The sequence below is a fragment of the Panthera tigris genome, chromosome A2 (genome assembly GCF_018350195.1).
Source record: "Panthera tigris isolate Pti1 chromosome A2, P.tigris_Pti1_mat1.1, whole genome shotgun sequence".
NCBI classification, from domain to species: Eukaryota; Metazoa; Chordata; class Mammalia; order Carnivora; family Felidae; genus Panthera; species Panthera tigris.
The window spans coordinates 77,353,190-77,369,384 of record NC_056661.1 but is presented as its reverse complement, the minus strand read 5'-3'; the positions used below and the strand labels follow the sequence as shown (position 1 = coordinate 77,369,384).

Here is a 16,195-nt window from a genome sequence, read left to right as displayed (position 1 = left end):
CTCCTCTGTTGTTGTTGGCAGAATTCTAGTCCTCTCTTTTAAACGCCAGTTGCTCTTTTTAAACTGCAGCTTTTTTTTTTTTTTTCTGTGCCCAAGGACAGAGGAGTCTGTTCCTGGTCTCTCAGTACTATCTCTCCCCACTTCCCTTGGCAACATTAGGGGTGAGGGTTCCCTTTGTTACTGTCTGTTTCTCTTGCTGTTGTCTTTTGATATTCTATATTTTGTTGGGCAGAAGCTGTTCAGTCAGTCCTCAGTTCTTCAGGAGTAATTGTTCTATCAATAGGTATAATCCTGAGGGAGCTGGACAAACTGGAAGTACAGCTCCTGGCTGGCTCACCAAATATGTAGCCAGGGAGTTAGGGTGCAAGAGCACCTAGCTCCAGGGGACCCAAGAAGACCAGGTTTGTCTACTCACCACTGACAAAATCCAAAGGCAGAGGAACTAGTGGAGATGAAACAAAGAGGGAATTTATTCAGTGAGGCCAACACCAGGAAGATAGCAGACTAACATCAAAGACTGTCTCTAAAGTACCAAAAATACTTCCAGGAATATGTAAAGAAAATGTGGGACAAAGGTGGGTGGGTACATGCAGGTGGTCAGTAAAGGTCAGGTTGGTCATTGTCTTGGAGTTGATGGTGGAGTCTTATTGGCTCAGGGCAGTCCTTATTGCTTGAGGGGTAGTTTCAGTTCCCGGCAGGCGTTGCTTTGCCCTCAGGGTCTTTGGCCTGAATTAAGAGACAAACTGGAAAGAAGAACTTAATCAACTAGAAAGTTAAGGTCAATATGGAGGTAGTTGAAGTCCTCTTTCGCCTAGGAGGAGGTGAGTTCAAGGTCTTCCTATACTACCACCTTGGACTGGAGCTAGAATAGGATCCCTTTGAATGTGGAAAGTTTGGGAGAAATCCAAGAAAGGAGAGAATGAAAGAAGGGAATCTCCCAATTCTGTGTGCAAATTGTCATAAATACCAGTACCTCCCCTGAGCACAAGAATGGCATGGACAGAAAAGGCATAAAAAAGGCTTTCAGATTGGGAAAAAAAAAAGAAAGAAAACTATCTCAACTCTTTTATTTTTTTAATTTTTATTTTAGAAAGAAAGAGTGAGCAAAGAGGGTGAGAGAGAGAGAGAGAAAGAGAGAGAGGGAGAGGGAATCTTAAGCAGGCTCCATGCTTAGCACAGAGCCCAACACGGGACATGATCCCATGACCCTGGGATCATGACCTAAGCTGAAACCAAGAGTCAGACACTCAACTGATTGAGCCACACAGGCACCCTGAAAATTATCTCAACTCTTAAATGATATAATTATCAACATCAAAAGAATCCTAAGGAGTATACATCAATTTTCTAGAACTCATAAATAATTTATAAACACCAGAATACTAGGTCAATATATAAAAATCAGTTTTATTTTTATACATTAGCAATGAACAATTAGAATATGAAAAAATTTTTAAGTACCATTCAAAATCATACCAAAAATTGAAATACTTAGATTTAAATCTAACAAAACGTGTACAGGATCTGTATGCTGAAAGCTACAGAAGGCTGATTGGAGAAATAAAGGAAGATATAAATAAATAGAAAGATATGTCATGTCTATCCATGGAAGCCTCAGAATTGTTAAGATGTCAATTCTCAACTTAATCTATAGATTCAACATAATCCCAATCAAAATTCCAGAATTTTTTGTAAATATCAACAAGCTGATTCTAAAATGTGTATGAAAAGACAAAGGAACTAGAACAGCCAAACAGCTTTGAAAAAGAACAAAGCTGGAGAACTCACTTTACCCCATTTTAAGACTTACTATAAACCTACAGTAATCAAGGCAGTGTGGTATTGAAGAAAGATGGACACATAGGTCAAGGAGACATAGCAGAGAATCCAGAAATTGAGGCTATACACGAGCATAGTCAACCAATTTCTGACAATGACACATAGCCAATCTAACGGTAAAGGGGATATAGTCTTTCATCAAATGTTACTGGAACAATTAAATATTCATAGGCAAAATAAATAAATAAGTAAGCCTTGACCTAAATTCATAACTTGTATAAAAATTAACTCAAATGGATTGTGGATGTAAATGTAAAAGTGTAAAACTATAAAGCTTTTATAAGAAAAAAGGAGGAAATCTTCAGAAAGTAAAGTTAGGCAAACAGTTCTTAGACATGACATGAGAAAGCATGATCCATACATTTTTTTAAAATAGTAGTTTGGGCCTCAACAAAATTAAAAGTCTCTGCTCTGCAAATGACACTGTTAAGAGAATGAAAAGGCAAGGTACAAAATGGGAGAAAATATTCGCAAATCACGTATGCATCAAGAATATATTAAGAATTCTCGAAATGCTAAAAAAACAAACAATCCAAATAGAAAATGGGCAAGAGCTGAACTGGCCCTTCACCAAAGAAAAGGTACAGATGGTAAGTAAGCATGTGAAAGATTGCTTAGTAGCATTAGTCATTACGGAAATGCAAGTCAAACTACAACTTTACACCCACAAGGAAGGATATAATAAAGTAAGACAAATAATAACAAGCAAAAAGGTGGAGAATTTAGAACCCTCATGTATTGCTGGTGGAAATACATTGCTGCTTTGGAAAAGTTTGGCAGGTCTTTAAATAGTTTAACATAGAGCTACCCTATGACCCAGCATTTCCACTCCTAGGTATATACCCAAGAAAAACGAAAACGTATGTCCACGCAAAAACTTGTACACAAATGTTCATAGCAACATTACTCATAATAGCTAAAAAGTAGAAATAAACCACAAATGCACGTTGCTGGCGAATAGATAAACAAAATGTAGTATATCCATAAAATGGAACATTAGTTGGCAGCAAAAGGAAATAAAGTACTCATATGTGTCACAACATGGAAGAAGTTTGAAATCATAATACTGAGTGAAGAAGCAAGTCACATATTGCATGGTTCTATTGATATGAAACACCTAGAACAGGAAAATCCATAGAAAGAGAAGAAATTAATTGTTTCCTAGGGCTGGGAGGAGGGGTGAATGGGCAGTGACTGCTTTATGGGAACAGGACTACCTCTTAGGTGATAAAATATCTTGGAAGTAGACAGAGGTGATGGTTGCACATGACTGTGAATGTACTAAATGCCACTGAATCTGACACTTTAAAATGGTTAATGGTTAATTTTATGTTATGTAAATTTTACCTTGATTTAAAAAAAAAAAAAAAAACCTGAAATCTAGGGCCAATCATCTTAACTGCGCTCTCATGAGCACTCATAGTTCATTTACACTTTTTGTCTTCTGCTCCACTGGCTCTTACAATTTCCTGACCGTGGATTAGCCTATCCACTGATGAAACCCTGGTGGTTCTTTGTCAATCTTTGTGAGACCCTTACCAATACCAGTTGCAGAAGTTGTTTCAAACTTTTACTGCCCTTCTAAGCTGTAACCATACCCTTCCTCCCAGATGGTGTTCATCTTATACATGCAGAGTAAGTAAAACTATCAATCATATGGTACTTAGGGGGAGCTCAATAATCCACTGAGTAGATGAATGAGCACTCTACTCTCCTACATGTCACTACCACCACTAGCAATATCTGTATCCTTTGCTCCCTTTCCTCTTGTTCTAAAAAGGAAGTATTTCTCAATACGCCTCCTTCCCAAACTAGCCTGCCTGTCACCTTCCATGCTTCTTAATGCCCCCAGGAGGAGCCCAGATTCCTTATGGGACATTTCCAGCCTCAGTTTCCCTCATCTCCTGTCACAGGGATTGTTCTCCCTACACCCTCACCCATCACTGCCCTTTCTTCTACCTTGACTTGTATACTCAGAGTCAGCCTTTAATACCTACCTCAATGCCCATGAAGTCTTCCCCAATACCTTTAGCTAAATCCCTACCACAGGATTTGACATTGATTGGGAGGTTATTGGTAACAAGCAAAAACCATCAGGAAACTTCAGGAAGACAGACTCAGTGCAATAAGTTACTACATTTTCACTCTCACTCATGAGTGGATGGTGGAGTCTTCCAGAAGCTACACAGACTGAATGGAGATGCAGATATGAGAATCCAGCTATCTTTTATTAAATCAATCATTAAAGAGATTAGCACAAATGTAAAACAATGCTCATCTTCTCACTGATTTCTTTTGGAAAATATTGTTATTTTTCATAAAAATATGTTATTTGTATTAACATATATTGATTTTATTGCTATTTTTAAATGATTTAAATATTTTTGAAATTTCTTGATTTTAATTTCTAATAAACATCAATACATATGATGCACATAAACAAAAGTTCTTTGGGGTCCTTAATAATTTAGTACAAAGTGGGTTCTGGACCAAAACTATTGAGAACCTCTCTATTCTAGGATTGCTAAGCAGAGCTGTGGGCCTGCATGAAGCTGAGTATTGCATATGTGCAATGGAGCTGGTTACTTGCTTTTCTTCAACAGCGTCTATTGGTTTTGGAACAGGAGGCGGAACAAGGAAAATGTACTTTTGAGTTGATCCACTACTGAGGTTTGGCAGAGTTACTATGGGCAGACTGGGTCAGGCTGTCTTGTTCTTCTAGATAAGGTGGATAAATCCTGTCATCTTAATAAATTATTCCTCACATTTTGCAAGAATTGGGAAGATTAAGAGGTTCCTTAACCCCGAATTTCCTTTCCTTCACAAATCCCTTTTGAATCATTTTAATCTGGTTAATTATGCACTTAGAGCAGTTTTTCCAGCTTCTTATGGTCTAGCTGTTATGTTCAGTGACATAAACAAATACCATCTATTCAATTTCATTGTTTGATCTGTCTCTGAGGATGTACTCTGAGGGGGTTACTTCAAGTAATGGAATCTGTTAAATTATGTACCCAGTTGTTCTGACTGGATTATAAATTTCCATACAGCGTGGATATTCAATAAAGGATTCCTAAAGGAGATGGGCTGTTGATGATGATTATGACAACAGTGATGTTGATTCATTGATTCATTCAACAAATATGTTTTGAGCATTTAGAATGAGATGACACAGTCTAGACACTGAGGATTCAGCAGCAAACAAAAGGAGTGAAGATCCCTGTGCTCTTAGTGCTTAATAGTCCAGTGGGGGAGACTGACAAAGACAATGGAAATAGAAACTATGGTAGATAATAACAAATGCTAGAGGGAAAAAGGTAAACAAATCTTGGAGACGATATAAGAATCGGGGTTAAGTGTGTGAAATACTAGATAGGGTGACCAGAGAGGGTCTTACTGAAAAGGTGACATTTGAATAAAGACCTCAAGGAAGTGAGGGAACTACATGGTGACAGGAAAGTGATCTAGGCAGAAGGAGCCACAAATTCCCAAAGGCAGGAGAGTAAACTTGTGTACTGATGGGAAGCAAGGAGGCCAGTGTAGCCAGAGAAAAGGAGGAGGAGAAGAAGAAGGAGGAAGAAAAAGGTGGGGGCTAGGGGTTAAGTAGACAAAAGAAGAGGACGAGGGAGAGAAGGATGCCAGCAATAGACAAGGTGCACAAAAATTTGCTCATGCCAGCTCCTCCCCCTCATATTACCTGCTGTAGTTCTTTTTCCTTTTTAATTGAGATACAATTGACAGTCCTTACCCTGTTTTCTACACCTTGCAAAGCTCATTCTTTGCACCTAATGGAAGCAAGAAAATGGAAAACCCTAAATGATCAACAGTAGTGTTTAAATAAGTTATGGCATGCTATGTGACCTTTAAAATTCATAGCCCTGCAGAACATTTATGACTTAGCAAAATGCTTATACAACTAGATGACAAAAGGGATTCAAAGCTATGTAGCTAATTTTGTTTAAATGCATGTACATATACCTCTTCCCAGAGGATTATACCACAATGTTAGAAGTGCTTACCTCCAAGTGGGGTGGCTCAGTGGGTTAAGCATCTGGCTCTTGATTCTGGCTTAGGTCATGATTTCACAGCTTGTGGGCTCAAGACCCATGTTGGGCTCTGCACTGAGAGCATGGAGCCTGCTTATGATTCTCTTTCTCTCTCTCTCTCTCTCTCTCTCTCGCTCTCTCTCTCTCTGCCCCTCTCTCGCACATGTATGCTCTCTCTGTCAAAAATAAATAAACTTTAAAAAAATGTTTAGAAGTGCTTACCTCCAGGTGTTTGAATTATGAGCATTTTTCTTTTTATTATTTTCTAACTTTTCTGCAATAAACTTATATTACTATCATAATCAGAAAATAACATTTCAAAATAAATTAAATGATTCAGTCCAGTATCAGCTGAATCAATAAAATGTTTCAACTCATAAATTTATTAGGTACCTTCAAGACATCAAGGGTGGTTTAAAATAGTCCAGTGTTAACCCTGCTAAGGTCTATATTACAATGTGAGTCTGGGGGTACCTGGGTAGCTCAGTTGGCTGAGTGTCCAACTGACACTCAGGTCATGATCTCATAGTCCATGAGTTCAAGCCCCACACCGGGCTCAGTGCTGTCAGCACAAGCCCACTTTGGATCCTCTGTCCCCCTCTCTTTTCCCCTTCTCTGCTTGTGTTCCCTCTCTCTCAAAAAATAAACATTAAAAAAATTTTAATTTTTATTTATTTTTTATTTTCTTAATGTTTATTTATTTTTAAGAGAGAGGCACAGAGCACTAGCAGGGGAGGGGCAGAGAGACAGAGACAGAGTCGCAGAATCCGAAGCAGGCTCCAGGCTCTAAGCTGTCAGCACAGAGCCCAACGCAGGGCTCAAACTCATGGATTATGATATCATAACCTGAGCTGAAGTCAGATGCTTAACCGACTGAGCCACCCAGGTGCCCCTAAAAATTTTAAAAAAGAAAAACCAATGTGAATCTATAAGATATTACATTTGTTTGAAAATCATATAATTGGCTTTATACCATATGCTATTTGGTTTAAAATAGACTTAAATGAACAGATTTCTTAGACCCCCATTTACTGTAATTAATATATTAACTTCCAAAATATTATCTTAAGTAGGTCTGTCTCCAAGACTGCATCACATTGAAAAAAACAAAACAAAACAAGAACTAGTAGCAAATCAAGACCCATAATGATAAATGACACCGTAAACTTTCATTATTATTATTTTTCACCAAAGAGCTTCTTCCAAAAGATTATATTGTTTGTTAATATAGTTGAATTTCTTTAATTATTTCAGCATATAGATTTGAGGTCATACTGAAATGATAAAGCAAAAACATAATTTTATGTTGTATAACCTTAGGCTTCTAACTTTGCAAAGCTCCAAAAAGAGAACATTACCAACACCATGAATTCTCTCCCTGTCATCACTCCCCATTCCTGCCCCAACTCCCTCCCCAAACGTAATCAATATCCTGACTTTTAACAACATAGATTAAATTTGTCCATGTTTGAATCTTATAAAAATGTAATGGAACGATATACATTTATTTAGGTCTGGCTTCCTCCAGTCAACATTATGAGGCTCATCTATGCTGTTTTGCATAGCTATAACTCAGCTATTGGTACTGCCATATTGCATTCTCTTGTGTGAGTATTTAATGATTTAGTTATCCATTTAGTTACTTTTGATCGACATTTGGGTTGTTTCCAGACTGGACCTATTGTAATGAAGGCTGTTATGAACATTTCCACTCCACTGTGCTCAGATTGAAGCACATCTGCTATAGCGTGTTAATGTTTAGTTAGCTTCCTTAGTCTTAAACCCTGGCTGCACATTAGAATCACCCTGGTGCCTGGATGTCAGTTCCACAGAGCATTCTAATTTGAGCTTGGGTTAAGAACCACTAGGGTAGATGTTGAGATCCCCAGACAAAAGGAGGAGAGGAATCCAGTTCAAAGAATTCTGAATGGTTTCCAGAAACAGGACAATAAAATGCAATGTAAAAATTATGTTGTGTCCATATTGACATTGCTTTCCTTTTTTTTTTTTCTTTTTACTTCAAGCTCCTAAACAAAAAGACTACATATACTGGCTTTATGATACTATAAATGGCTTCCAGATTATTTTGAAAATTCCCCAAATTCTCAAAGAAAACAACTTTAGACACGCTTTAAAGATATGTGTGCTATGATATGGCACACTTGGGTTGGGGGTTAGGGTATCAAAAATCTAGACAGACACTAGTTTGGTATCCCAGCTTCATAAATATTGAGACTTGAAAAGGCAAGAGTTAATTTTCCATGGTCCAGATCACAGACCAGAATTAAATGAGATCTGCTTAATAGTTATTGTTACAACTGAAAATTTGGTTGGTGCTATTTAATTCTCTGGTTTCTTGAAACTGTTTTTTGGATCCACGCCCAGAAGCTGTCTTGATGAATATATTTCAGAGAATGAAAAACAAAAACAAACAATGTGACTCTAGAATGTACAGCACAGATAGCATTGAAATATCACAAAGCTCTAAAAAATATGTTCTTCAAGTTCAGTCTCCAATATGCATTGATAGGTAGGAGAAAACAGAGGCCATGACATAACTCTTTTGTGATATGTGCAGATATGTGCAGAAACTTCATATTATTTATGTGCCATCAGGTAGTTGCTTTTAGTTTGTAGTGTAAACATTGTTTTAAGGTTGTACCTGACCTAGAATATCTCTTCATCAGGCTCCCCTCCCACCTGACTTGACCAAGAAACATTTTTAAATTTTGACCATGTGTGAGGATTTATGAAAGTTTCTGGAAGCATAGAAAGACCTCATCCTTGTCTTCAAGAAACTTACAATGTAAGTGGGTAGAAAAGACCCATACTCATACAAAGAAAACTAAGATTTCAAGGTCAAGTTTGATGTGTCAGAAGAAGTCAACTGAGCTGATTGATCCGTAAAGGCTTCTCAGAGGCAGTAGCATAAAGAATCTTAAAGGATGATCAAATTTCTACTTGGCAGCCAGGAAGGAGCAGGGCATTGCAGACAAGAGCAAAGGTGCAGGAAAAAAAAAACGGGCAGATGTTCAGAGAACAATGAGAACAACCCTGTTGGAGTTTGACATTCTTCTAAAGCAGTAGTTATTAAAGATTTGCAATGATGACTAAGACTGGGTAGAAGATGATGTACCTAGACAACCCAACAGTTCCATACTCTTATGTCGAAGGTCTTGTTGCCAGCAAAGAATTGGAGACCATCAACTAGACAATCAAGATGGTAACAACTAGCAATTTGGTAGAAACAAAACAATGAAAAAAGAAAATCCTAAGCAAAATTCTCTAAGTATATAAATTAATACCCAATTAATAAGCAATTGAAATCCATGACCAACTTAAGACTACTCTTATGATGCTCTGTTAGTGGGGCACTGTTTTCAGTTACTCAAGCAGGAAAGAGAACTCATTGTCAGTCCTTCCCTCCTCAACCTCTTTCCTGTGATCCATCCAGCAGCAGGTGCTCTCAGCTCAGCCTCCAACTTATGCCAAGACAGTGGTTTCTCCCACCTTCTGCCTAGTCTCCCTGCTTTCTTTCTTAACCTCCACACTTCCCTTCCCACCCAAATCCCAACTCATTCTTTTCACTGCAGCTAGAATGTCATCTAAAAATCCTGAATCTGAGCAGTTCATTCCTCCACTTAAAATACTTCTATTATCTCCACTGTACACAAAATAACATGTAGACCCTGTAACATGACCACAAGACCTTGGCAGTCCTGCCCTGTCACCCCTCTAATGCCATCTTTCCTCATGCTCCTTTTCATTAGGTGATTGGGACCTTCTCTTCTCCTGGTTTCTCAAAATAGATCACTTTTCCCAGGCTCACTTGGAATGCAATTTGTTTTTGTTATTTTCCTGACCAGCTCTTGGTATAGGTCAAAGCTTAAATAAAGGACATTTCTCCCCAAGAAGGCTGCTTTGACCAATCCTCTAATCTAAGTTTTGTTCCCTGTGTTATTCTTTCTCATAACCTTTAGTCCTTTATTTCATGGCATTTACTACAATTTGTAATTACACATATAATTTTTGTATTTAAGGTTTGAAACATCATGAAAATATGGAGCATGTATGTTTGGTTATCACTGTGTACTTAAGCCTAACAGCCCCAGACACCTAAGGTGTTCAATATGTATATCCACAATGCATGAAATGGGGGGATTTCAACTACTTCTCTGTGTGCTAGACTACAATATAGATTAAATATAATCTATATTCAATAATGTATATAATCAATAATCTCTACCACCAAATTTTAGTATTCATATATAAAAAAGGGAAGGGTAACATCCTTCAAGCATAGAAGAAAAATTTTGCATTGGTGATAGCTTATATGGTGAAGCTGACACTTTGACCTACAAAAGGCCCCACCCTTGAGATACAGTACATATGCATGTAGTGGGAAATATGAGGAAATCAAAACAAGGATACAGTGTTTATTGAGTGTAATGTGTCAGGCTGTCTTCCACATGTCTTACAGGCATTACCTATGATCTCACACCATCCTGAACTTAGGTATTATACTCCCCATTTACAAATTGGAAAAGTAAACTCTGAGAGATTATTTGCCCATAATCTCAGATCTGGTTGGCAGAAGAAATTGGTAGGGCAAGGTCTTTTTAAAAATCCACAATTATGCCCAGTGTAATCTCTATGAAATAAGAAAAATAGTGTGGAATTTCCACCTCTGTAGATATTTCCCCCTTTGTTTCAAATGGCATTTGCCAATTCTCATCTTATTTTTCTCAAGAACCATAAATGCATTTTGAATAATAAAAAATACCATTCAGGAATAAACATTTTCTGAACCCAAAGTTTTGGCTGGAGAAACTTTAGGATATTTTTAAAAATCTAATTAAGATAAGTTTATAAATAGTATGTACCTGACCCAAATGATAAAAAATAGCCTTTGACCCACATACTTGGGAAAAGCATGTGGCTCCCTGGTATGTGCCAGCGAGTCTGTGGGCTGGGTGAGCAAACATTTAAGCATGAGTAAGAGCAATAATGGTTCCTTTGGAGCTCCTAAATGCATTAGCATGTGCTAAAACCATAAATATTCAAGGAGATGCAGCGCTGGAAAAGACAGAAACCCAAGGTGACCTGGCACGAAGCAGGAGATGGACCGAGAACTTCGAAACTTCTTCAGACTAGGACACTCTGAGAATCCTGGAAAGGAGATAGTCTACAAAAAAAAAAAACCCAGGAGACCTGCCAGGTAATACTGACTTGAGGAATACAATTAAATTCCTTTCTTTACAAGTCTTAAACCAAAGTTGTAAATACCATAGACTATTTTACAGAGAAATGCTACATTCTTGTTAGATGGAAAGTTCTTCCTATAAGAATTAGGAGAAAGAGAACTACTATATGCAGTTTTATATATTTTGTTTATTCCCTATAACTCTCTGAAGGTGGAATTATTTCTCACTTGCAAATGAGGAAGCTGTGGTCTAGACAGTTTAATTAATTAACCCATAACCACACAACTTGTAACAGGACTGGGATTTGAACATAAATTTCTTGACTTCAGATAGATACCTTTTCTCTGGTAGTCAACTGTTGAGCATGGCTAGAGGAAGATTGGTGGATTTATCATCTAATGGGGAAAACTACAGAATCACAAGATTCTGCAGTTAAAAGGTATATAATTTCAGCATTGTGTCATATTTACCTTTACATCCCTTACAGTGCTGAATGCCTCTGTACTCAATGTGTTGGTAGGATGATTGATGGATGGATGGATGGATGGATGGATGGATGGATGGATTCCCTTATTCCTGGGCTATTCTGATCCCTGTCTTTTCCATATTGAGAGACTATTTCCCAGAGGACAGCAGGCAAGTACCAATAGTATAATATTGTGTCTCTTCCTCTGGGCAAAAGCACAGAGGTAAAAGAGAAAACAATTTGTCACTAATTTTTTAAACCACTTTTCTGGTAAGTTAAATACTTGTGTAGATTATCATAGTGGTTTCCATCCTGTGAAGAAAAGGAGCATCTCTCCATTTAATTTGAGGAGGTGAACTATACCTTTTTTGCAGCTGCTATGGTCCAGTGAATATAGAGAGTACTGCACCTCTTTATGTTAGGGTGTTCCACTTCCCTTTCTGGTCTCCTTTTTGCAAAGTAGTACACCTACCATTAGTCCAAAAGAGCTAGTTTTCCTCTCTCTAACTCAATGCCACAGATTTAATTCTTGCTAAAGTCAGTTTCAAGGTGCCCAACCAATTTTTAAGGTATCTAAAGCAGGCTTCACGTCACCGTTGAGGCTAAAGAACACTTCAATGAGATTCAGGCAGTATCATTTTTTCCTAGTCCTAGCATTGTGTAACACAGAGTGGGTACAAACAATGGGGAGAGGAAAGTAACTGAGTCCATGATTAAAAGAGCCCCATCTTCATACTGGTCTTGGCTCCCTTGTGGTAAGTGGGGAAGGCATTCTTGTGAACTCTTGTGAACAGGCTGACATCATTAGGCTTGTGCAAACATGTGTCCCACTCTCTCTTTCTCTCTCTCTCTCTTTCAATTTCTCTCTCTGACTTCCACATCTCATTGCCATCCTTATTTCTCCCAGAAGACTTTGTTTCCTTGTTTGATATTTATGTTTGTTTTCTGTAGACTATTCTCCCTTGGCCAAGGAGAGTCTTATTTTACAATCTTTTCCAGGAGGGAGTTTTAAATTGTGTTCAGGAAGTGCTTGAGAATGGTAATAAATCTCATCTCCCAGTCTTTTTTTTTTCTTAAAAGTTTCCAAATATCAATTTGGGATTGTGTAATCAGTCACTCTTGTTAGTTACTAAGTAGAAACTGATATTCACAAGGAGTGTCATAAATTCATCAAATGGCAAAGCCTGTGGTCAGGAGACATGAAAACTAATCATACCACTCTAAATAGCTCCAGCATCCCAGCTACTGTCTCCTGCTGGCTTCTGAGCAGGAGAAGCATGTGGCCATAGCTAAAGTTGGCAAGAGGGTGGGGGTGGTCAAGGCCTTTTCACCATCACATTCAGGGAAGGAACATGGTGACAAGAGGCAATTCCTTGCCTTAAGGAATATGGGAGAATGTGTGATTTTGAAGAATGTGGGAGACATTCTTTGAAAACCTAAGTCATTTGTCCAATTCTAGGTGAAGATGGAGAATGGAATGTCTTGTGGAAAACTGAGAGGAATTCACTTTAGAAAATGGGGAAATTATTTAAAGTAGAAAATTACAATACAATTGTGTGTGTGGGCATATTTCAAGGGGGGGCAGGGAGAGAGAGAGAGAGAGAGAGACTCTAAATTCTCATTAACAACAAATACTCTTCAGAGCACCAAATATGACCTAACTTTAAAGTCAGAAGGAAGCTATTTCCCAATTTGTTCCAAATAGCCAATTATCAGATAGAGCTTTTCTCTAGGTCACCACCTCAGTGGAACAACTGCTACAGATGTGACCCGCCTGTTGGGCCCCATCATGGGTGCACAGTCACTCCCAAAACATAGATTTAAGTCCTAACCCCTGTACCTAGAAATGTGACCATATTTGGAAATAGGAATTTTGCAGACATAATTAAGGATTCTGAGCTGAGGTCATCCTGGATTGAGGGCGGGCCCCAAATCCAGTGACTGGTGTCCTTATAAGAGAAAGGAAAATGTTATTTAACACACAGACATGGGTAAGAAGAACTGTGAAGATGGAAACCAACACTGGAGTTAGGCCAGAAGCCAAAGAATGCTGAGGGTTGCCGGGAGCCACCAGAACCTGGAGGAGAGGTGCGGAACAGATACTTCCTCAGAGCCTTCAGAAAGAATGGCCCCTGCTGACACTTTTGGGGGTCTGGCCTCTAGAACTGTAAGAGAATAAATGTCTATTGTTTTAAGCCACCCAGTTTGTGTTCATTGGTGGCAGCAGCCCCAGGAAACTAACGCAGGCCCCAAACCTCAGGTCTGAGCATAGAACAGAATAAGAAATGATGTAACGGAAAATACTATGTTGAGCTACTGCAGGAACCTGTTTTACCAGGATTTATATGATACTTAACTATGAATAATTTCTATATTAGACAGAAGGATAGGTCTAAATTCTAGCAATCTGGTCTGAAATCTCTATGACATTAAAGCAAGAGGCCAGAGGATGAATTCGGAATCCCTGAGTAGGTCCATTAGGGTTTTATTTGCAGGAAAGCCCTATAAGGCTCATGCAGACAGTGGTTGGATCCGTGGCACTGGTAGTCATCCTGCAGGGTGAATGCTTCAAGTGGGTGGAGACTGGGGGTCACTCCTTCACTTCCAGGACTATATCCAGGCTGGGGAAAGTACTTACACTAGAAGAGGAGGAGGGAGAAAGGGAGACCAGGCTTAGGCTGGAAAGGGGGACAGTGTGGGAATGTAGCCCAGGTTTGCACCTTCTACTTTATTTTCTGGCCCTTCTCCTTGTGTCAGGTAGAGAGGGGGCAGAAGTAGACTGAATACAAGTCAAATGATTGGTTCGGAACCAGTGCAAGTGAGGCTATGAGTGTAAGTTTCCGTTGGGGACTGATGGGCAGTGGGAGAGGGTGATTACCTCTCATGGCTTGATGGCTATCAGAACAGAGAAAGAAGTAGCCACCCACCAATGATGGCAGGGGTGGCCATTTTGAACATTAGTTCAGCAACAGAGGCATCCACGTCTAGAAGAAATATCACAACAGTGACCAGGAAAAAGCAGGGGCAAGAACAATGGTGTAAGTCACTTCAGAAAACTCTATGGAACCCTCAACTAAAAGAGACATTAGCTGCTTTTAGCTAATGAAAGCTGGAGCAAAAGGCCTCTCACCTCATACCCATTAGGATGTCTACTATAAACATACACAGACAGACACACAAAACAAAAAAGCAACCCCAAAAAACAAAGTAACAAGTGTTGGTGAGGATGTGGAGAAATTGGAACTCTTGTACAGTATTGGTGACATGTAAAATGATTCAGCCACCATGGAAAACAGTATAGCACTTCCTCAAAAAATTAAGAATAGAATTACCATATAATCCAGCAACTGTACTTTTGGGTCTACACCCCAAGCGATGGAAAGCAGGGTTTCGAAGAGATATTTGTACACCTATGTTTATAGCAGCATTATTCACGATGACTGAAAGGCAGAAGCAACGCAAGTGTCCATTGCAAGATGTGAATGTATAAACAAATGTGATATATACATACCATGGAATATTATTAAGCCACGAAAAGGAAGGGAATTCTCACATATATTATAATGTGCATCAACCTTGAGGGCATTCTGCTAAGTGAAGCAAGCTAGTCACAAAAAGATAAATATTTTATAGTTCTAGTCATTTGAGGTACATAGAATGGTCAAGTTCATAGAGACAGAAAGCAGAATGGTGCTTGCGAGGACCTGGGAAGAGTACAGAATGAGGAATTATAATTGAATGGGTACAGAGTCAGTTTTACAAGATGGAAAGAGTTCTGGGGATGGATGGTGATGACAGGTGCACAACAATGTAAATATACTTAATACCACTGAACTGCATGTTTAAAATCACTAAGACAGTAAATACAATATGTTGTCCGTATTTTACTACAATTAAAACAAAAGAAAAGCCATTACTTCCTTCCCACTTCTACCCTGAACGCCTACACACACTTCACAACCTTATCCCCACATCCCCTAGCCCATGTAAGGCTAGGATGACCTGAAGAAACACAGTTCACATTCCATGCTGCTGAGCGAAGCCTGAGGATATCTGTTCCTGTATGACTAAATCTATAAAATAAATTGTCCTTTAATGTTAGGGCCAGATGGGTATCATAAGCCATCTGGAAAATAAAAAACCTGGAACTCAATTTGACTCCCTGTCTCCTTTGTACCTATCACCCCTTGGCCAGGTCTTATTCTTTCTATCTCCCTGGTATGTTTTAGATCTATCCCTTCCTCTCTATTCATGACTCTAGTTCAAGTCTTCCAGTTGTGTTTGCAACAGCCTCCTTATTCATCTTGCTGCCTCTAGTCTCACTCCTCCTAGACTCTTTCCCAGGGTTGCCAGAGGGATCCTACAAAATAGCAAGTCTGAGCATGTCCCCGCTCTGAGAATCTTCTAGCAGTTGTCAGATGGATCCAGGAAGTGCTTCCCAAGGTTTGAAAGGTTGAGAGGTTCTCCCCACTCAGCCCCATTCTTGGGACCAACCTTGCTTCCTACCTTCTGCCAATTCCCAGTTCCTGACACTATCTTCCAAATGTTGCCCTCCAGCAATATTAATAATCTTCTGAACATGCTATCTCATGTCTATGTTTTTTCACATGTTTTCCCTGGGTCTGAAAATACCCCTCTGA

General features: G+C 38.9%; 1 long non-coding RNA gene across 1 annotated transcript in view; it reads right to left on the bottom strand.

Moving 5' to 3' along the window:
- Positions 1-453: 453 nt before the first annotated feature.
- The window catches only part of LOC122233116, a 42,719-nt gene continuing 26,977 nt past the window's right edge, over positions 454-16,195 (bottom strand). The window contains exon 3 of the long non-coding RNA XR_006210578.1: positions 454-743. This is a non-coding gene — a long non-coding RNA (uncharacterized LOC122233116). The remainder of the gene's footprint in view (positions 744-16,195) is intronic.